We start from the raw sequence: 22643 nt of genomic DNA on the forward strand, positions 1-22643 counted from the left end.
GGATAAATGGAACGTTAACCTGTGCACCACACGAGGATGGACAACACAAAGGGTCGGGCACAATAAGTCCACTTTCCACAGGAGGGACCGTAGTTGGCTTCTCCTTTGGTGATTCAGGGGTCGACAGAACTTTTCTGGGTCTCAGGTCAGGATGAGGTTACCATTTGTCATTGCACAATTAAGGTATTGGCTTTGTCTGCTCTGAGTAGCAGGATGGTGACTTATGGAGAGTCGGTATGCTTGGAGATTCTAAAAGGAATCGCAAACCCACAGCAATGATACTTTTTAAGATTTAACTAAGTAGAGTTACGTCTTAGGATTGCTTTCCACAGTATCCAAATAAAAGTAAGCATGTGGTGTGAATACTGAAATTGTCACAACTGCAGTTTTTCTGGTAATGTAGGGCAATCTGTTTAAAAGGGACCCCAGTGGAGTATCAGGGCAGAACATGGGCTTGGGGGTTAATTTCGCAGATGCTCCTCAGTGTCATTGTGAATGCACTGATTGCAGATATCCGTGAATAGTTATTCCATCATTTCCTGAATTTCAGGCCCCAAGCTTGTGCCAGCCCCTTCCTTTACCCCCGTTCAAATGTTTCTCTTCCATCCAAAAGCAATGAAAAGAGAGCCAAGGCTCTGACCGTCAGATTTTGTTAACTTCACATCTGGAAAAAAAATACCAAGAACATGATTCCCAATTCCAGGCCCAGCTGACAAAGAGGGAAACTCAAGTGAACGCTGGCATACACTTCCTGGAGTTTTATGAAAAGAAAAGAAATATGTGGTCTTTGGAAATGAAAAAGCAGTTGAGCAATAGCACACTGTGTGTAGGAAAGGTTTTGTTCTCAAGGTGACTGTTTCCCAGCGTGGCCTATTTGGGGACTAACATGTTTGACGAGTGATGTGACTTGTCATCATTGACTGGTCCAGTGTTTAGAAAGATCACTGAATGCGAAGTCAGAATAACTGGTTTTGAGCGTTATCTCTGCTGTTAGGTTAACCTTCTAGGTCTCTGAGCCTGTTTCTCATCTGTAACATTGGGGTGGTAAGACTCCATCACTGAGTGTTTTTGTGAGGTTCAAATTAGCAATCTACCTACAGGAAAGTACTTATAACCTGGAGTGTGCTTTACACAGGTAGGGATTATGGTTGTTGTGCTTGCTGTTATTGTTAGTTTCCATTTTCCGAGGTGAGCTCTTTAGATGGCAGATGCAAAGATGGGGTGACAGAGACATTGCAGGTGGGGCCCTCCGATCATCCCCTTTTGGGGGAAGTGGATCAAGTACAAGGGTTTGCCTGGCAGTGACAGTTGAGGGCAGCGGAATGTTGTCACAGAAAATTCAAAGGCCCTCCCCTTTTTCATTTCCCTCCATGAACTTCTGCCTGTAGTAATAAAAAACCCTGTGTTCGTGCCTGTGTCGCTTCATTTTAGGAGCTTGACTTTTATATGAATCTTTGTTCCTGAGTGGGGCTGCCTCATCTTACCAGTGAAGAAAGGGAGGTGCGTGACATTAAACGATTTGCCCAGGTCACCCAGAAAGGCAGTGATGGAGTCTACGAATGACAGAGTCAGTTGTTATTCCTCATTCTCCCCACCGTCCCTCACCAGAGGAGACCCCTGCAATGTCCAGGACAACCTGGTATTAAGCCCTACTTCCTTGCCAGGCCCAGGCGCCACGGTTATCACCGCTATATGGACATGCGTTGCCCTCCTCCCTACTCCATGTGACTCGCCAAGCTCATTTTCCTCTAAGACCAACAACATCATCAGAACATAGGGATTATAAGCACTATTTACTGTGTACGGGACCCTTAAGGCTACATACGGGCAGACACCGTGAAGGGAGCTGGTGCATTGACAGCAGAAGCACAAGCCTGTGGAAGAGAATCAGAGGAACCTAGAAAGTCCTGCTCTGGAGAGCCATTTACACCTGGCTTTGAATCTCTCAGTAGCCACTTAGCAGCTGTGTGACTTTGAACAAGTTACACAACCTCTCTGAGCTTCATTTCCTTCACTTTTGAAATGGGGCATTTAGCATCTCACTCACGAGAATGAGATTGAGAGAGAAGGGGAGGGAGAAGAGACTAGCCCATGCTTAGCCCTTGTTGGCAGTGCAAGAAGCATCATTTCCATCTTTCCTCGAATTGGCCTGCTATGAATCCTGACATTCTGGACTCTAAGACACTTCTCCAGCACTATCATAAAGCATTATATGCTTTGATTTGAGTTAAGCACTCTATCGTGTTTGCAGAGAATCGTTTGATGGTTTCTTAGTTCTTTGAGAGGACAGTTATTTTATGACTTCTTAGAAAAGGACAGGCCCCAGAGCAGGAGAGGCCTCAGGCATTGTGTGGCCATAGCTCCCTGGACTCCCCAATTATAACCCTGAAGAGGGCTCACTGCTGTTACTTGTTTCAATGTCTGTCTTCCTGCCAAGCTGTCAGTCCCCTGAGAGCAGGGACAGTGTCTGTCCTGTTCCCCATTGTTCTCACCCACACTGAGTCTATTGCTGGCACATTCCACTGCGCCAATAAATGTTGCTGATGAATGAGTGTCTGACAGAGAAGCAGGAGTGACGTTTATGGGTGCTAGGTTTAGAATGGGTTAGTAAGAAGCTAAGCGCACTTCAGGACCATTTCCATCTTGCTGATACTGGTGTGAAGAGGACCCCCTGACTCTCAACACAAGTTCCTTGGGGAAGGAAGAACCTTGGTCTGGCAGGACCACGTGTTCACGCATTCATTCAGCAAAATGAACTTAGCATCAGTTACATGCCAAGGACTGTCCTAGCTGCTGGGATACATATAAACGTGACCTAGCGAAACCTAAGTCCCTTCATTCTAGTAGAAGATTCCATTCCAGGGGGAAGAAAACAGATGGCAGACAAGTAAATACACAATGTGGCAGGGGGTGCTAAGTGGTGTGACGGAAAATGAAGCTGGATAAGAAAGCCAGAAAATGAGAGGGGTGCTGTTTCAGACAGGGGAGAAAATATGATGAAGGGAAAGGTGAGCAGAGGCCAGGGGAACAGGGCTGAGCCTGTGGGTATCACAGGAAGTGTGCTTGACGCAGGAGATCAGCCAAAGTTGCCCGTCATGATGGGCTTTCCCTCTGTGCAGCTTGGAAGCCACGGGGGCGAGCGGGAGCTCTGGAGGCCAGTATGGTGAGTGTAAAGAACTGGCACACCTGTCCGCGCTTGCTCAGGGCAGTCCTGGCTCCTCTTTTCAGGCAAAGGCAGGTGACCGTGGTAGTCTTGGGGCTACAGACACAGTTGTGGCTTTGTTTTATATCTCGGCCAATAGTCTCACAAAGCTTTTAACGATGGAAAATGAAAACCTGCAGGAATGATTCCCACACTACCTGGAGGCCAAACACCTATTTATGTTCCCTGGGGTGCCGCAGGGACTGGCCATGACTCCGTGGCTTGGGAGGGTACTGGCCAGGAAAACCGCTCTTGGGAACCAACTGAGGCAGATGCCAGACCCCCGCACCCCCAAATCCTTCACTGATGAATAACAGAAGAGCGAGGGCAGGGAAGAAGGGGAGGCCACAGTCCCCAGAACACCCAAGGCAGCAGCGACACAGTTAACCTTCCATCTAGAGATGTTTTTCAGGCAGCTTAGACAGAGGATATATTTCCATTTTCTCCTGAGAGGAGAGACTGATGGGAAAGTCGCACCTCCCAGTCAGTCCCCAGTTCACAGCGAAGAGCCTGAAATATCACACACGAGGAGATGTGAAACAGATAAACGGAGACTAGAGCTCCTCTGAGGAACTCGGAAGCGCAGTGGCAGCTGGAAAACCTTGTTTTCCTCAGGTTTCCAAACTTCCCTCAGCGAACGTCACTGTTGGTCTCCGTCTGGTGTGAATTGATTAATTCTTTTAAATGATGCAGAGAGTCAGAGATCCAGGGCTGCGTTTCTCTGTTCTGAAACTGGCAAGAAACAGATTTTGTCACTACCTTCGCGTTGTTGTTTTTCTCTGACCTGCTCCCCCATAAATATTTATGCTGGCAATTTAAAATGGCCAAGTGATGCTGCATTTACCTGGGGCGAGTTGGCCCTCATTTCTTGTTTCCCTTTCACACTCTGTCTGCCTTGGCCACAGGACACATTCCTCTGCTGATCAAAAGAGCTAATATTCCCTTACTCCCAGTCCCAGAGGTGATGCCGTGCTTGATAAAAGTTAGGGGAGGGGTTGGCCTGGACAAGGGGGTCTGTGAGAAGGTCAGGTAGGTTGAATGGCTGCTCAGTTTTGAAATGATCTCACAGTGTCTGGTGAATTATTCATTGATCTAAAATTATTTTTATTAAGTGCTGATACGTGCTGGGTGTCAGGATTACAGAAATGAATAAATGTGACCCTCAGTCTTAAGGAGGTCACACATTGGAAGAACAGTATGAAAATAGAAGACCCATAGTAGTGGTGGTGCCGGTGGTCTACCCAGTTCATCCCTCCCCCCTTCTCTCTCTCTCTCTCTCTCTCTCTCTCTGTTTCTCTCTTCCCTCCCTTTCTCCCTCCCTCCCTCCCTCCCTCCCTCCCTCCCTCCCTCCCTCCCTCCCTCCCTTCTTTCCTTCCCACCTCTCTTCTTCACATGTTATTGAGCACTTAACCTGGAGCAATGACCAGTTAACAAACAGCACATAAGACCAAGTTGTTCCCCTCATCACACTAACTTTCTGTTACTTATTACCTAATGTTTTAGTGAGAAATGGTCTACTTTAGAGGACCAGTGGCTCCCAAATCGCCCCTGTAGCCACAATCTCTAGAAACAGCTCAGCCGATGGTAAGCAGTTCCTAAGGGCAGGAGCTCAGTTTTTCCAACTCGCCTCTACTTCCTGTTCACCTGGCACCGAGTAAAGCTCCCTAAGTACTGAATGAGTGAGGAGATGAATGAATAAAATATTCAAATTACCACAAAGTGGCTGGGAGACTTGACAATCCACCGGAAAATTGGATCGTCATAGGTGGCCAAACCAGATAACTCAAGCCACAGTTGGAAAATTTACTTTGGGGTTTCAGTTGTATGCCATAGACATAACTCAGTACAAACATGCGGCTTTTCTGCCCAGGAAATTTCTAGACCCATCTAGGAATGACACTCGCGCAAAGTATTCTGGCCGCTCTTTTGGAAACTTCTTTCATTGATGAGACGCTGGGTTTTAGTAGCAAGACTATTTTCCCACCTCATACCTGGAAGGTCCTTTTATGCCCAGAGGGAGCCCAAAGGTGACTAGGGTGGAGGTTGCTCTGCCTCCTGCCCATGCTGAATCCTTGCCCTGTGGCTATAGCTTGAAGCCTGTAGATTCTGTGTCATGGGGCTGGTGTGGTGGAAATGGGGGAAGAAGATGGACTTTAAGGGATTGAAGGGCAAATTCTGACACCAGCAGTGTGATCTTGACCCCTGTATTAGTTTTCCCATTGCTGCTGTGACACATTACCTCAAACTTAGTGGCTTAAAACATTACAAATTTGTTCTCTTACAATTCTGAAGGCAAGGAGTATGAAGTGAGTCTTCTGAGCATGACAAGAAGGGGTCAACAGGGTCAGCTCTTTCTGGAGGCCCCAGAGTTCAGTCCACTCCTTGCCTCTTCCCCGTCTAGAGGTGCGGGCATTTCTTGCCTCCTGGATACACCATTTGTTTCTGAGGTCACATTCCTTTCTCCTCTACCGTAGTCAGATCTCCCTCCGTCCTCTCATGAAGACCCTTGAGATTACATTGGGCCCATGCTGCTAATCCGGGATAACCTCTTCGTCTAAAAACCCTTCATTTATTTATTCACATCTGAAATGTCCTTTTGCTAGACAAAGTAACACTCACAGCTTCCAGGGATTAAAACGTGGGTATTTTTTTTGGAGGGGTGGAGGTCATTATCCAGCCTCCCACAAGCCCATTAGTCTTGCTGAAACTATATCTCTGTATAAATGAATACATATTTACGCCGTGTTCTATATCACTCCTGCACTGTACAGTCCATATGAAAACACAAACTTGTTGTTATTGCCATTATCATTACTAAGACTACTTAAGGCAGTTGGGCCCCACTACCCTTGACAATTAAAGCAAGTTCACGGTCCTCAAACAGGACTATTGAGTTTGGTGAATTCGCTTATCCCCACCCAGGCCCCAATGAACTGTGAAACTACAAAATTTGTTTGATTATTCCATTTCTACAGGTACAGCTTACCTTCAGTCAAGTGCACAAATCTTAGCTAAAGCTCAATAAATTTTTATGTATGTTTACCCTGAAGCCACCAGATACAGATCTAGAAAATTCCCAGCACCGTAACTAGGTTTCCTCATGCCTTTTCCCAGTCACTTCCCCCAGGTAATTATTCTCCTGTCTGGATGCTTCATTCAACATTATGTCCTTGAGACGCATCTATGTTTTTGCTAGCACCAGAAGTTCATTGTTTTTTCATTGCTGTGTAGTATTCTGTGGTGTGAATGTGTCACAATTGATTTACACATTCTATTGTTGATAGATATGTGTGTGCTGTTTAGTTTGGGACTATCACAAATTAAGTTGTCATGAATATTCTTGTGCATGTCTTTTTGGTGGACTTCAGCAGTCATTTCCAACAATCAAGAAAGTCCATCATGGAGGAGAAAAATACAGAAATGTAAAGCTAATTTCACCTTTAAAGACAATGTAAAAAAAATTAAAAAGTCCATCCAGATGTGGTTTTATAAACACAAAACACAAAAGGAAATGTTCTTATTTCAGTTCAGGAGGTCAGCTCCAATACAAGAATGCCTGAGAGATTCAGTCACCTTCATGGCCATGACCTTTTGTCTGGGGAAAGAGCTTTGGTCCTCTGTAGGAGCCGCAAGCACCAGTCAAATGCACCAGCCCACCCCACAGTTAAGATAGAAAGCTCTGGTGGGAATTGAATCAGACTCTAGCATGTCTCTCTCACAAAGGTGGGTGGGTAGGTGGTAGAGGGCACAGTTCAAAGGCAACTGGAGAGAACTCTAGTTGACAAGAAATGAGGAGTCATTGGCAGCTTAAGGCTATGGAAATGTTGAAACAATCCGTGTCAGTTTATTTTATGATCATTCCTCAGAGTTTCCATCTCACATTGGATTTTTCTGGGGCAGATTAAGAAGGGGAATCAATTAATGTGAATCTCATGTTACTGCAAACAGTTAGAGGTCTTAATTGGGCCAGAGTGAGCAGGTGGTCTTTCCCCAGTCAGCCATCCTTTCACCTGTCAGTCAAATGAGGAGAGGGCCTCCTTCCCTCATTAGCAACCATTTGTCACCTCCAACAGAGCTTTGGAAGGATTTCTTTGAACTTTGTTTGGGATTGATTTTCTGCATATGCTGAGCTGTTACTGACAAACTCTGGGCAACTGCTCCTCTGGAACAAATGCATTAAAAGAAAGGGTGAGAGGATTTTAATAGCCTCCAAATTGTATAGCCTGGAAGGGTGGGATCCTTTCTTCACCCCCAATTCACCTCACAAACCCTTCACTTTCTGGCATTGCATTATAATGAATAACAACAACTTTATCCTTCCTAAGAGAACTGTCTTGAACTTTTTTTTTTTTTTTTAACTGCCATGGGCTCCAGACTAAAACTATTTCCTAACAATGCTTAACTCAGAATGGACTTTCTACCTTGGCGTTGTCTCTTACTTTTCAAGGGACATTCAGGGGACGGACAGGCCTTTGCATTATCGAGGGCAGGTTTGGCGCACTGCCCAGGTGATCTTAGAGTTGCTCTTCTAGCCTCTTCCATTCTGATCTGTCTTCAGGTCAGGGGCCATGGCTGGTTTGCTCAATACTCTATCTCAAGCATGCTTCAATGTACCTAGCACAGAGGTGATGCTCCATAAATATTAAATTTATTAATCGATTCAAAAAATAACTAATGATCACTTTTGCTTTGTGGTTTAAAGGTGAAGACACATTGTAACTCATCATGCCAAGGAGATTGGCCATAGTTCATTAGCTAAATACATTGTTGGGAGGAGCCAGTTTTTCTTTATTGATTCGCTTGTTTTACAGAGTAGAAGAGTGAAACTTGGGCATTGTGGAAATTTTAGAAAACATATATAAGTCCTATGAAGCTGTGATATCCCTCCCACAGAGCAGGGTCATAGTTAACGAAGCACGTGTGGTCTGGCCAGAAGTAACCATCTACACCTACATTTCTGTCAAATATAGAAACACGGTGAAGAATTCACAACATGTGAACTCTTATTTAAATCTTTTGTTCTCATATCTTCTCTAGTACCAGAAAATATTCAGTAACTGTCTCCCTCTCTTTCTCTCTTCCTTCTCACTCTCTTTTCTCTCTCTCCTTCTTTCTCCTCTCTCTCTATCTCTCCAACAGAATATTCTCATCGCCCCGCTTTGTTCCATCCATCAGCTTCCCAATCCCCCTGAGGCTCCCACCATGGGAGGGTAGTTCCACTGTAGCTCTGACAGAATCTGTCTAAGCAGCTTCAGTTCTTTCCCAGAAAGCCAGGGAGGAGGAAGGGACGGCGTTCCTCTGCCACACACACACATTAATAAGTATCATCCCATCTCATAAAAAATATTAGAAAATTAAATTTAAAACTAAACCTCCCCATACACACAGAACCATTTTACACTTTTTTTTTGCAACTGTACTATAAATTACAGTATTGCATCCCACTTTTTCGCTTAGCATTTTGAGCATTTTCCCATGTAATTAAATATTATCCAAAAACATCGTTTATAGGAGCTGCCAATATTCAGTCTTATGGAGGTCACATTGTTTGAGACAATTCTCCTGTTGTCGGGCATTGGGGTTGATGTGGATTTTGCTATTTCTCTTCAGTTCCATGCCGTAGGGCCGGCATTGGTGCTAAAAAGTGGACTTTGCCAGGAGACAGGAACCAGCAGAATGAAAGGGGGGTACTTTTATTATGGACTTAGGTCTCAACATTTACTATACACGTTTTCCTCTTGCTGTTTTGGCCTCCTGGGGGTCAGAAACTGAAGCTGTAATCAGTGGAAACCAAGCGTGCGTGCTGCCAACTTGACTCACGTTAGGAAGTTCCCAAATCTCCTGGGCTGCATCTTTCTTTAGAACCTGACAGATCCAGGCATAGTGCAAATTAAATAGGATGAGCCAAGCCAAATCTCCCCATCTTTCAAATTTCTGAGCATAGGTCTGGAGCGGCAAGGGGACTTTTAACACTGACCTCTGGTAAAAACTGATAACACACTTGTGTTAATGGACTTGGAAAACGCTCAACTGCTAGAATCAGTGTAAGGGGGTGGGGAGGGGTGGGGGGGTATTTTGCGTTCTCAATTTTATTAGTTTGATTCACTCTACCAGATTTTTATACTCTGTTCCTTAGGAACTATGGAATGCCTATAAACTCTGAAAATTACACTGAACGTTGGGAATTGATCCAGCCTCTGGTTGCTAAAGAGATAAAAAATAGAAAACAGAGGAGCTTGTCAGAAGTCAAGCTTCATTTTAGTGCTTGACGTTTTTCATATGCACAGCCCCCCGAGACCCTTTCTGCCTTAGCTTATTTGTAGGGGAGATAAACAAACAATTGCCTTGAGGGGCATCTGCCCTGGATGGTGCGTGTCCCCCTGCTGAGTGAGGAATCACTTGCTGACTGCCCCGGACTTTCAGTGGACAGAATCCTTTGGTAGTGAACATAGATCCACAGGAAAAACCAACGCTGTGCCTGAGAGGCCTTCTGTGTTGATTGTTGTCCAGTATCATGTTTTTAGATCACCAGAGAACTCACCACTTTTTGGTGTGTCTTCTTTTATCTGGTTTACCTTATGCTGTTTGGTTAGGGAGAGGAGGTAGTGAGTCCTCTCCTTGCTTTGCTTCCAAAGGTGGCCATTTTGGCACTACATAAAAATAAGAAATAAATGTGGCCCAAACTGGGATGGTGACATTAAGCGATGGGGTTGGGTTGTATGCAAGACAGGTGTGAATGGGACACTGGTGTGTAATGGCTGTCTCTTTGCAGATGTGTCATAATTTCTTGACACTGAACATGGACACACCAGAGGTTGTGTTAATTGGCAATGACAGCCTGTGTCCTGTCTGTGCTCGTGTTTTGTTGAGGTTGACAAAAGTTGACTTAGCAGGTACCTTGTGATGGGAATCCGGCATTGTTTTTGACACTGACCTATCCTTTTCTACTAATATTAGCACTTTAATGAGGTCATGCTGGTATCAATTTTTAATATATAAAAAAAAAAAAAAAAATGGTAAGTACCTGACCTTTTAGCTGCTGAGGAGGCCTTTATAATCTTGTCATTATCTGCACGGATTCCTGTTTTGTGTGTTTTCCTCATCTCTTCTATTATCTCTTGCTTTTTCCTTTCTCTTTTTAATTGTTTTTTAATTCAAAACTACCAGAGTCCTTTTCCATGTTGGAATTACACAGCATTCCATTGTTTTAAGAGCCACTATCCATCAGGTACCTCAAGGAGTGGGACTTACAGTCTTCCCATCTCTGTGTTAATATACTTACATCGTTCTCTCCTTAATGTTGTGGCGGCTTTGGAGCCCTGTAGAAATCATGAGCCAGTCTCACGATGCACTCTTTGCAGATCACTCACCCAGGGGAGACCAACGCATAAAGATTTAGTCCATAGAGTGCTATGGCAGATCTTTCAACCTTCTGCATTGAAGCCAATGTCCAAAGCAACCATTTGAATTACTGTATATTACTAGCTATAAAGTATCTGTACTGAGCTTGCTATTTATTGTTCTAGCGCATCCATGGTATTAGAGAAACAGAGTAGCTGTTTCAAATTGCTTGGCACTCTCTGAAAATTCTTTCCTTCGCCTCTTTGTATTCCTCTCCAGTTTTGAAATATGATGTCCACTGAAATTAAACTCTGAAAGCCCTGATTCAGTTAGATATCACCAAAGAGTCAAGAAATGGAATTCACAGCTTCGATGTTCCCATCTGTACTTTGGGAATAATCTTTAAACACATAGCACCAGGCATTGGCAAAACTAGAAGTTAAAAATAACTAGACCAAAAAAAGGTGTCAGGGATTCTGATGAGAGCAGGCATTGAAGAGGTGGAGTAGGCCACTTCAGAACACAATTTGAAGTGAGAGAGGGGAAACTGAGGCAACATGCATAATGGCTTAAAGTGTTGACTCTTCTGAGAATATTTCTACTTAATAAACTGGCAAACCTTCAAAAACCAAAGGATGGACTGTAACTATAGAATATCAGAGCAAATGATGGGTGGTGAGAATAAATTGGGGGAAAGGGTCTTAACACAGAGGTTTTGAGTCACTGAATAAGCTGTCCCTGTTAAGAAGCCTCTTTAAACTGAGTTTTGATAGTCAGTGCCCCTGGGCTCCAGATCTTTGAAATAAGGCAATTTTTCAGAAAGAGTAATTAGTGCCTTGCTGTAGCACTGCTCCTGGGGTCGGTACTTTGGGACCACTTCATAACTGGGGCTGCTTTGTCACAAAGTGCCTCGGGTGATTGTTAGAACCAAATGCTCTTTAGGCAACCCTTTCCCTTTCTAGCTTATGATTTTAATCTGGCAAAATCTGGGAACTTGATACGAGTAAGGTGCAAGGGCAGCTTTGAGCACTGGAAGCTGCACCAGTGTTTACTTGGAAATGGGTTAGACCGGAGCATGCATGATGCAGGCTCTAGACCAGACTCCAAAGGATGTAGGAGAACAATGAGAGGCCTTGGTCCTGGGCTCGGTTGTCACTGGCCATGTCTGATCCCAGGTGCCATTGAGTACATTCTTTGGGAGATGGCTGATGGTGGTACCTGGAAAGTCTGCGAGTAGGAAATAAGCAAGAATTCCAGGTAGGCGAACCCAATCTAACCATATTCTAGAAGCTTCCCTGACCTGGCTCATGCCTGCTTTTCTCCCCCATTTCTCACTACCCTTCCGTCATTCATTGTACTCCAGCCATAATGATTTGGGAACAGGCCAAGTTGGGTTTTACCTCAGGACATTTGGACACACCATACCAGATGTCTTATTTCCTGTGTTTTCCTGTGTTTCCTTTTCATTCTTCAGGTTTTGTCTTTCACATCACCTCCTAGAACTGTGCTCCCCTAGTCCATCTACCTAGATTATCCTATTATTACCCCAGCCACACACGTTATCTGGAATTATCTTACACATTCGACTGTTTATTTCTATCTTGCTTCTAGAATATAAATTCCCTTGAGATCAGGGAGTGTATCTGTTGTGCTCAGCTCTGCCTTCTGGATGCCTAGAACAGTAGCTGGCATGAAGTAACTTGTGAGTAAATATTTCTTGCATGGATAAATTAATAAGTAGATAAATAGGAGAACCAAGATAGGAGCTAAGAGGTAGGTGAAAAGATAGAAAACCTTGAGCGATAAGGCCATGCTCTAATCACAAAGAATTAAACCAGAAAATAGCTACCGGGACCAAGTAAAGTGTTAAGCTGAGCTTAGCAGTAAATACTGACTTGAAGAAAAGCTACTGACATAGGTGTCCTTAAGTTTCTTCTAATTAGTAATCACTTTTAGACTTATAGCCTGAAGTATGGCTGAGCCTATAGTGGGGATTAAGTCATTGTTAGAGACAGACAGCTTGAGCTAGAAAGCTAAGTGGACATTATAAACAAAACCTAAAACCAGAATAGCAAATCCTGGGCTAGCATTGGTGTGGCCACAGCCCTCTCTGCACCCAGAGCAGACATCACTAATAGATCACAGAATCTTTACTGCTAACCCAGCAACCACCATTAGACTGTAAACTCCACTAGGGCAGAACTTTTGTCTGTTTTGTTCACTGTTTTATTCCCAGCATCTAAAACAGTGCCTTTTACTTGTAGGTATGCAACAAATATTTATTGAATTAAATATTTGATGAGTGACTCAATTCGATTTGGCACATGCAGTATATTTTATTTGCCATCTCTGAGCTAAAGTGAGCAGATAAGGAGTTAAAATTGGATTGTTATCACAAAAGAGGAATGGCTAATCTGATGGTCCAAAGAAGCATTTCCATGCTGAGAACAGGCAGCAACCTCACCATCGTCATCGTCAAGTACAAAGCCTGGGGCTGTTCCTTCAGTTTGCTGTATGTTTAGAGCCATTGAGCTAAGGTTCAAGATGTGTTCCCTTTGCACCAAAATTATACTACTTAGCAAAAAAAAATGCCGTAATGCAGTATTTTGAGTAGTTGTCATATGCTGCGAGGATGTCAATTCAACATTTATTTAGTGCCTACAACATACCTGTACTATCCCTGAGCAGGTTTGGAGCCCCAATCTCTTCTCCCAAAGAGGAAGATTTCCCCAGCAGTCATGCTCACAGGTGACTGTTCAAAGAGAAATTTGTCTGGCAGTTATTGTATGTATTAACATACTGTTTATCCATCAAAGGGCTGTCACTGAGATTGCACATGAGTTCCATAGACTAGAACACGTTCCTACAACCAATACTTTTTGAGAACCCATGTGTCAGCTCTGCGCTGGGGATACATGAATGAACAATAACATTCAGTCCTGGTTCAGTCCTTAGTCCTTTTCATGGAGATTACATGTCAAAAAGAAACATGGAAAATTAAATCAAAACATACATGTGTAACATCATCTCAGATAACGACAAATTATTTGTTTCAGTAGAGTAGTAGAGAGAAGAACCTTGATTAGAATGGGTTTAAGAGAGGACGAGATGTTAGGAAATAAAATAGCAATATAGGACACTTTTTAAAAATGAGGTTTGTTTTACAGGGAAACCAAGAAAGTTTACTGTAGATGTCAGAGTATTGAGGTCGAGGATTTTATTAAGGTGAGCGATGGTTTCAGAGCTGATGGCAATGATCCATCCGAGGGAGAAACTCTGCAAAAGAGAGAGTGGTAATCACAGGAGCAACGTCTTAGAGGGGCATGAGAGGGTGGGATGTAGAAAACACACACACCTCTGCCAGCACATAGCTTTTCTTTTGAGGCAGTGAAGGATGTTCTGTGCATGATACCAACCTGTCCGGGAAGTGGTGAGATCTGCTTATTCTTGTTCCCGTCTGTGTTTCTTTATGTCAGCCTGTTGGGGAAACTGAGGTAGTTCAGTAGTTGGCTCATGACTGAATCCTGGATGCCAAGAGAACTGAGGAAGAATTCTTGTCTTCAAGGACATCTCAGTCTAGTCGACTTCTAGAAAAATGCATCCTTATTCCCATATTCATGAGAGGTTTCTCTTGGAGAGTGACTTGTTCATCGAATGGATTTGGTTGAATTGTTTTAAATCCAGATTTTTATTAACTTTTTTTCTCTCCCACCCATTTTTGAGTATATTACCTTGAAATCACAAACTCCAATTAAGCATGCTTGGCTAATAACTTCACCATGAAAATATCTCAACCTATTAAAGTATTGGATAAAGTATTCTGCGTTTGACACTCCCCACAAATCTCATAGGATTTGAAAAACTTGAAGTATGCAAAGGAAAATCAGACTAAATGCTCACATATATTTTATTAGAAACATTTCTTTAAAAACATGAAGACAAGGGGAAAAAAAGACCAAATTCAATTTTTGAGCCTGGCACTTCAACTTCTCTGCACATAGCTCTGTTCTAAACAGGAAAAATAACATCAGCTTTGTTCCTGAGCATATGCTTTTGACATTTTTTTCCCTTGAAGTCTGTGAATTATTAATAAACTAATTTCTCTTTATAGTTCAATCTTTGGAGATTTAAAGTGTTCACTCCAATGCACAGGGAAGAGATAGAGCCTCAGTTCCAATCAGCTCCCATCCTCTCCAGAGATGCTGGCCTTGAGGTATCTCTGGGTCTTTGATATCAATCTGTGATTCGACTAGGAATTTCTGATCATTTCTGGAACTGGTCTGCTAATACCATTTAATGCCCTGTTTAAGTTGGGCCATTTCTGCCAGCTGATTATATGCTTTCACTTTGCTCCTGAGATAGTTTATGTATGTGTTTATAGCACACACACACACACACACACACACACACACACAGAGCTCTCTGTAAGGTTATACTTGATGGATTTTTTCTTGGCGAGCTATATGAGCAGGCAGGGCTTTTGATAATAGACGATGATGCCCAGTAGATTGGCCACTCTTGTAATAAACCATGTTGGATCTGAGTACCACCAAGTGTGCTTCCTCCCTCCTCAGTGGAGCTTAGAGGAGAGAGATTCTGGCTCTATGGAGGAAATAAGTTTGCATAACCCAGAGCTGTACAATGGTAGGATGGATGAGCTCTGGAGTAAGTGCCTTCTCTCTCCCTGCACCAATGAGCCTCTCAGAAGGAGCATCCCGGTGGCCAGTGGTCAGAGGGGAGGGAATCAGGATTCCTCCATCAGCTGGGTGTCCACATAATTGAGCTGAACTCACTTCCTACCTTTTCATTCTATTGCTTCCTGTGGTCTCAATGCATGTAAAGTATCATTCCTTTTTTATTTTATTTTTTATTTTTGCAGCGGGAGAAACTGAGACACTGAATTTAATTGACTTGCCTGCTCTCTTGTGTACTGTATTAAGGGACCCAGCAGCCTTTCCCATCTGTTGGATAGACCTCAGGGGAATTCAGATTCTGGATGATGTCTTCTGTCTCTCTGATCTCGGGTCTATTTATTGATCAACAAGGGGAAAACCATCTAGCAAACACAGGCTAAGTCGTATGCATCAGTCCCCTGCTCCTCCCTCCCTTGACACTGAAGGAGTGGCTTCAACATTCAACTCACCCTGTTTTTATTTTCCCCCTACCCCCCGCCCCCCCGAATGACCTGCTGTATTACCAGGATACAGTGATCAAGCAAGAGAGTCACCAGGCACCATGTTGGAAGGGATACTGAGCCGGAGCGCTGAAGAATTGAGATTCCACACCAATCACCGAACCCGTTCCAACCTCGCCTTCTCATGCAGGCTGCAAACTCACCTCTCTCCTGAGGAGGCCTGGATCAGAGCCTGAGCCTCAGAAGGGAAGGGTGACGGGGGAAGGGAAGGCAGAAGAAGCAGAGAAAGCTTTTCCTTTTTTATTTTTAAAGCCAGTTCTATTTGGGGAATTTATTTATTTTTTTGTGTTTGTCTCTAGGGGTGAAAGGGCTCACAGCAATGGAAACTGGAGGTCACCGATTTATTGCTTCTCCTCTGGACCAATTGGCTTGGTGGTGAGTATCAGCTTCCTTAGCCTTTCTCACCCAGGACCTCAGCTTCATCCAGCCCTAAGAACTCCCTCTCTCCAGGACCTGCAAAAACTCAGCTCACTAATGGGGGTGCCAAACAAATGTATACAAGTGGACACTTTTGTCACCGTTGCTCAAGCAGTAGTTTGCCGTAATCAGAAGAGTCTGGACGCTGATGGTAACCACTCTGAGCACCTCTTGTAATTGCAGAAGTCAAACGTGACTTGTATTCAACTTTTGTTATCGGTGTATATTGAGTATTACAATTTTAATACAGTTTTCCTTTCTTAACATGTGTATACATTGTTTGGCACCTTCTGTATAGTCAGTGCCGGGCTCCGCCCATCTGAGGCTCACGTGGTTATCCTTATAAAACACCATTTCCTTTTACCAACATGTGCATTTCTTTTTTAAGGACCCAGAAAGCTTTGGAATGAAAGGACCTAATTGTCAAAGGAAAACTTTTTTCCTATTTTTGTAAGATTTTTCATCCTATCCAAATATCTTCCTAAAGGGTTAGGTTTTTCCCTCTGTCCACAGTCAAACTCCTGGGCTTCCTCTAAAGAAATGTTTCCTTGTTCTACTATTATTCATATTGCAAAAGTACGTGTGCATGAGCACGCCATGGATTTGATGTAATTTTGCATCTTTTTCTGGAAGGAACGAGAATATCTCAGCAATGGTGTGGAGCGTCTCTAAGAGACACTGTATCAGTCAGGATTGTCTAGCGAAGTAGAGCCAGGAATTGGCTGGCATGATGGTGGGGCTGACAAGTCTGAAATCTGTAGGGAAGGCCCCCAGACTGGAAACTCAGGCAGGAGTTGATAGTACAGTCTTAAGGCAGACTTTCTTTCTCTTCTGGGAAATCTCAGTTTTTCCTCTTAAGGCATCCAACTGATTGGATGAGGCCCTCCCTCATTCTCTCCTTTACTTAAGATCAACTGACGACAGATGTTAACCACATCTACAAAACACCTTCACAACACCTAGGTTAGTGCTTGGTTATGTCCCTCGGGCCTATAGCCTAGCAAAGTTGGCATAGAAAACTAACCCTCACGGGCACTGCCAAGGCCTCGCATTTATGCTTGCTAACTCTCTCTCAGGTTCATTCACGTCTCTCCATAACTCCACTCACCACCCTAATCCAAGCTGCCGCCAGCTCTCCTGGATCAACGCAATGTCTTCCTAATTCGGGTCCCTGCCTGTGCTTTCCCCAAGCCACTCTCTACCCTGCAGCCAAAATGACCTTTTCAAAATGTGCACCGGATCTTGTTCTCCTCTGCCTAGAAATCAGTCAGTCGCGCTTGCCTGGGTCTAGGAGCAGTCACAACTCCTTAGCACAACCCAGTGGCTCTGCTGGGTCTGGCCCCTGCCCACTTCCGCACCTCCTCAGTTCTCTCTGCGTCCCAGCCGTACTCGCCTCTCAGTCTCTTGTGTGCATCCTGTTCCCTCCTGCCACAGGGTCTTTGCAAGGGCTGTTCTCTCTGCCTGAACAGCTGGTTCCGCTTCCCGGGCCTGGGTAACTCCTACTATGGCCATCAAAGTCAGCCGTATTTCCTTTCTCCACCACCCTGATAGTTCAAATTCTCTAATTACATATTTTCATACCCCACACTTCTCCTTTGGAAAACGGATTGCACTGGACAGTTTACATTCATTTGTGCGATAGTTTGATGAATGTGTGGCCCCCACAGACATTGCTCTGTGAAGATGGCAGCAATGAGTAACTTGTTCGCCACATATGTAATGTCCTGTATGGTGCTGATACATGGAAGTTACTCAATAAATATAATCAACTGAATACATGAATGCATTGTCCAAGTTAGGATGGAAGTCACGGAAGGATGCTGGTTATAGCCTGCTCTTTCCTCCAACCCATTTCCCATTCTTCTCCCCGTATGTTGAGCACAGCCAGTTTCCTCTGACTCACAGCCTTATATCACAGTTGAGCACTGAGACTAGGAGTTTTAAAAGTGGCCAGGAAATCATCCTTTGACTACATTTCCACTCATCTGGCTGCTCCATCGAGCTTGTTTCGCAGCTAGAGGAGAAGACGCCTAGTGTCTTCCATCTGCCATACCGTTTTATAGTTTTGAAGACAGCGCCAATATTTTAAAATCAGGAGATTTCATCTAAAACATAAATGTATGACTTCTCATTTAAAAAGAAAAAAAATATATCTGTCTTCCCTGGGCCTGTTGCCCAGTATGCCAAAAATCGACTCGAGTTGAGCAGTGACTGTCCATCGGAGAAAGGACAGGTGGTGACCTCCAGTTCAACGCATTCCCGGAGGGTCCCCTCGGTCACTTAGATTATCCACCTGGCCCCTGTGTACACTGGAGTTGGAGGCCCCTGCTGTAGTTACAAGCTTCAAACAAGCTTACTCCTTTTTCTCTTCTCTCTAAGGAATTAAACTCTAAGGAACATGGTCCGGGGGAAAAAATTCAGTATTTAAAAGTTATTAAAGAGCAATCTGATACCGGGTTTATCGATGCTCTCTTTTATAAGCCATGGCTGACCTCAGAAAGGCCAGTGGTCTCTACCATTCATTTAACCCTGTTGTCAGGGGCAGGCCAAGGATAAAAGGAAGCTATGAATTTACAGGCAGATTCTTTACAAAAACCAAAGCAATTGTTCTATCCGTACATCGGTTGCTTTTGTCAGTAGAATGGGAGTGAAAATATTTAGCCAAACTGACGGCCAAAATGGCACAGTCTGAAGGCCATCCACACGAGTCTTTTATGGGCTGACTTCTCCCGGGAACTTAAGTAAATTCCCTGAGCCTGTGACCTTCCATTGGAAACAATACAAAGGGTCGTTATTTGCTTGATTCTCATGCTTAAAGGGGGGGAAAAAAAGGGAAGTGCAGATGAAAGTTAAAAATAGGGCATGTGAATTTAATGCGACTTTCTCTGGGATCATAAGTCTGGTGAAAGGAAATAAAGAAGGAAGAAAAAATAGACAGCGTATTAAACGAGCTTCCTGGAAGAATGTTACTTGCTCACCAGTGTTTATCCAGAGAACTCCTCAGACTAATTCTCTATTAATGGAAGTGTCCTGGATTATAAGTAGAAGCCATTCGAACATCCTCAAAGGAACCTGAGAACTAAGAAACATTTCAGGCTTAGGGATATTTTCCCTGTTCTGCTCATCAAGAATTACTCTTCTTCCTTATTATTAAGGTTTTGTTTTGTTTTTTGTTTTTTTTCATAATAACTGTAACACATACATAAAATACTTCTACCTTCCTGGACATTTACTTTGGGTCATGTGACTGAGTTAGAAAAGAATACCCACACCATTCCCAATTTGCAGGGGTCTGTAGTAAAGGGGCCCCTTTTACTTTGCAAATATGATTCACTTATGATAAACAAAGATTGTTTTCTGCAATTTGGTCTCGAGGGAGGGCTGAATCTAAACTTCCAACTCTGCCTCTGAAGCATTATTTCAATCAGGGAATTATGTCGCAGGTGGAGACATGTCCCTGGGAAAGAAAGCATCTGCTTCCATACAAATGTCATCTGTAATAAAGAAAGATGGGGAAGCCATGTGATCCAGGAATTGGATTGCATCCATATCAGATCTGCTTTTCAGTTGTAAAAACAGTAAGTTACTCTCAATTATTCTTATGCGCTCTGTGAAAACCTTTTCTTAGCTTTACCAGGGATCAAAAAGAGACGTGAGAAACTGGCAAAGGCTTTAGAAAATGATCAGTTCTGAATTCTGCCTCTAATTCCAAATGCCACTTCCTGGTTCAGAAGCAAGAGGCTTGGGGGAAAATAAGTTTAAGCTCATAAAAACACTCAAAGGGCATACTGGTCATCAAACAGCTCTGAACAAACTGCATTTGCAAATGAATCCAAAAACATGTGGATTCAATTTTCCTTGAAATGCCCAGAGGTTAAAAAATTAACGGTGGGGTGGGGGGGTGGATGTTTGGCAGAAAGAGCCTGAGGTTTGGCTATGTGCACAAGTTTCTGAAAAATAAATTGATTGTTTTGCCAGAGAGAAAATACTACCTGGTCCCCCTTTTCAATCACATCTTTAACTTAATTACCAATGGCCCCAGTTCTCATTGTGCCTGCAGAATGGACATAAGAGTTGAACTCATTTGAAAGAGAGCAAGTTTTATTTGTTCCCAAGTTGGCTTTGTGCATGGCTGACCCAGAAGCTCAGTGCTCTCATGGGTTTCAACTCAGTGACATGGTGGCAAGAAAACCATCTGCTGGCAAAGTCATTTGTCCTCTGCCTGTTGCCTCCCATCTGTCTCCACTCATCAAATTGTACCCCTCTTTCTCCTTCCGCCAAGCCCTCAAATAATACTTTTTTATGACCAAATAAACACAGGCAAATGTGGAACTGCTTTAGAGCAAATCCAAACGGTTTCAAAAAGATCATGAAAATAGAGTGGGGGGGGGGGGGGCGGGGCGGGAAAACTACATCTGTGAAAAAGCAGTGATTAGCCTTAAAACAATGTGAGAGGCCAACGGCACAGAGTCCCATTACGAGATGATGTGAGGTTCCTGTAAGTGGCTGTTCCTGGTCTCTGAGGTAGCAAAGTTGTCACATGGTTCTGTTGTTGCCATGGCGATAATCTGTAATTGTGCAGAAAATCCACAGAACTCATGAGCAACTCCTTAGTGGATTGGGCTGAAAGAAAATCAAACCCGTGAAAGCCCTGAATTGATGTGGTTGTGAAAGTGCGTTGGACAAACTGGTCCAGTTTAAGCTGACCTGATTGTGCGGATTTCCTACCCCGGCCCCGTCGAGCTATGCTGAACTCCCTCTTTGTGTACATTTTTTTCACACGTTTATGTTTATAACTGGTAAGAGGTAAAAATCCTAGTCAACGAGGGAAGTGCTTCAGCTCCCTCCTTAGAATTCTGAACACACAGTTTGGAATGCACAGGATGGGAATTGTAGCATTTTCAGCTATAACATTCTTAGCATGTTTCGGGACTTCCATACCCTTGACTAACACTGAGGACCAGGGCCTGTTTGTACATATAGGTAAGAAAACATTAGTGTCCACAAGGCCAGGCAGGTATTTTCCCCTAACAAAGGCACCAGGGACACCCTGGGCAGGAGACGAGTGCAGCAAGGATGTGTTGTTCCCAGGGTAGCTTGGCAACAGAGTACACACACATGCACCACACACCCATTTGAGGGCGTGCCAAGACTGGCCTTCTTTCAGGCTAGCTAATACAAACCATGCCCCAAATGTGGCCGCCAAATACAGGGTAGGTAGCCTTTCTCCCTCGTGCGCTAGATGCTGTGTGACGTTTATGTGTGTATCAGCCGTCAACCCGAAATGGTGGAGGGCAAGAGTGAGTGTGGGGGCCCCTGACAGAAAATGGAGCAGGAAGAGCAGCCAGACAAATCGCTCTCATGTTCCAAACTTCAGTGAGCATCCCATGGGAAGGCGGCTTCCGAGTAACTCCCACGAGAACATCTGGATGAAGATGGTCACGCCAGGCCCTCAACCCAGACTCATTAGCAGTGATGCTTCATGTTTTCTCATTTATTTATTTATCCTCTCATGTACCACAAGTATGATTTCCTTTCCTCCTGCAGTTTTTTCCTACTGAGAGCAAGCAAAGGAAGGTGGAGAATGAACATCAAGCTATGCATTAGGGTGCTTTCTCTTGGGTACCCTCTTATTTGGGGTTACTCAATTGCAGGCAACAGAAACTCTGCTTAATTTAATCAGAAAAGAGTGTCACATACGAGAGTGGAGGGCTCATGGATTTGGGGAAGGGCTTAAGAATCAGGATAGGAATCTGACAAGTTAGGGGTTGGGGTAGCAACAAAAAAAAAATGAGCCGTCTGGTCATAGTTTGCTACCAGAATATTTAGCTTCAGCTATTTTTCTTTTCGGTCATTTCTCTCAAGAATCAAAGTCTTGGGAAAAAAGAGTCTCAATGGCCTAATTTGGATCATGAACGCAGTTCTCTCTTGGAGTGGGAGAGTTGGTGGACAGGAGAGGGAAAGAAGGGGGGGGGGGTGTCGTATCCCTTAACTTAGAGTCTCACCCAGATTCCAGAGTGAGAAAGAAGTAATTTCACAAGACAAAAATTAAAGTGCACTTGTGGAAGGAAGGAGCTTGGATATTGCGACAGTCATGGTGGTGTTGGCTTGGTGAAGAGAACCCAAAAACAAATGTCCAGCATTACAGCTCAGAGGGAACGTTGAATAGGGGACGTGTCAATCAACTGACTTACGTTAGCATGCCTTGCTAAGCAAAATGGGAGCACAAAGGTAGGTAAATGGAGAACAAGTGAGAGAGTCTCGAAAATATTGTGTTTGGCATCCTTTTCCAGAAAGAGTATAGAGAAAAGGCAACGACCCGCTCTGACACCAGCCATGCTAACGGGGCAGACTTCCTGCTGGTCAGAGCTCCCGTTAATGTCCACTTCTCAGCACGTCTGATTATGGGTTGAAGTTGACCGATCCGCAAACTACTCAATTATAAGCCCATCTTCTCCCTGTGGTGCCACTAATTAAAACAGGAACCGT

General features: G+C 43.9%; 1 long non-coding RNA gene across 3 annotated transcripts in view; it reads left to right on the forward strand.

Moving 5' to 3' along the window:
* The window catches only part of LOC109451629 (uncharacterized), a 397673-nt gene that overhangs the window by 294673 nt on the left and 80357 nt on the right, over positions 1-22643 (forward strand). For all 3 annotated transcript variants that reach the window (XR_012489525.1, XR_012489526.1, XR_002137999.2), the window contains 2 exons: positions 16037-16112; positions 19598-19732. This is a non-coding gene — a long non-coding RNA (uncharacterized LOC109451629). The remainder of the gene's footprint in view (positions 1-16036; positions 16113-19597; positions 19733-22643) is intronic.

Source organism: Rhinolophus sinicus, linkage group LG10 (assembly GCF_036562045.2).
Source record: "Rhinolophus sinicus isolate RSC01 linkage group LG10, ASM3656204v1, whole genome shotgun sequence".
NCBI lineage: Eukaryota > Metazoa > Chordata > Mammalia > Chiroptera > Rhinolophidae > Rhinolophus > Rhinolophus sinicus.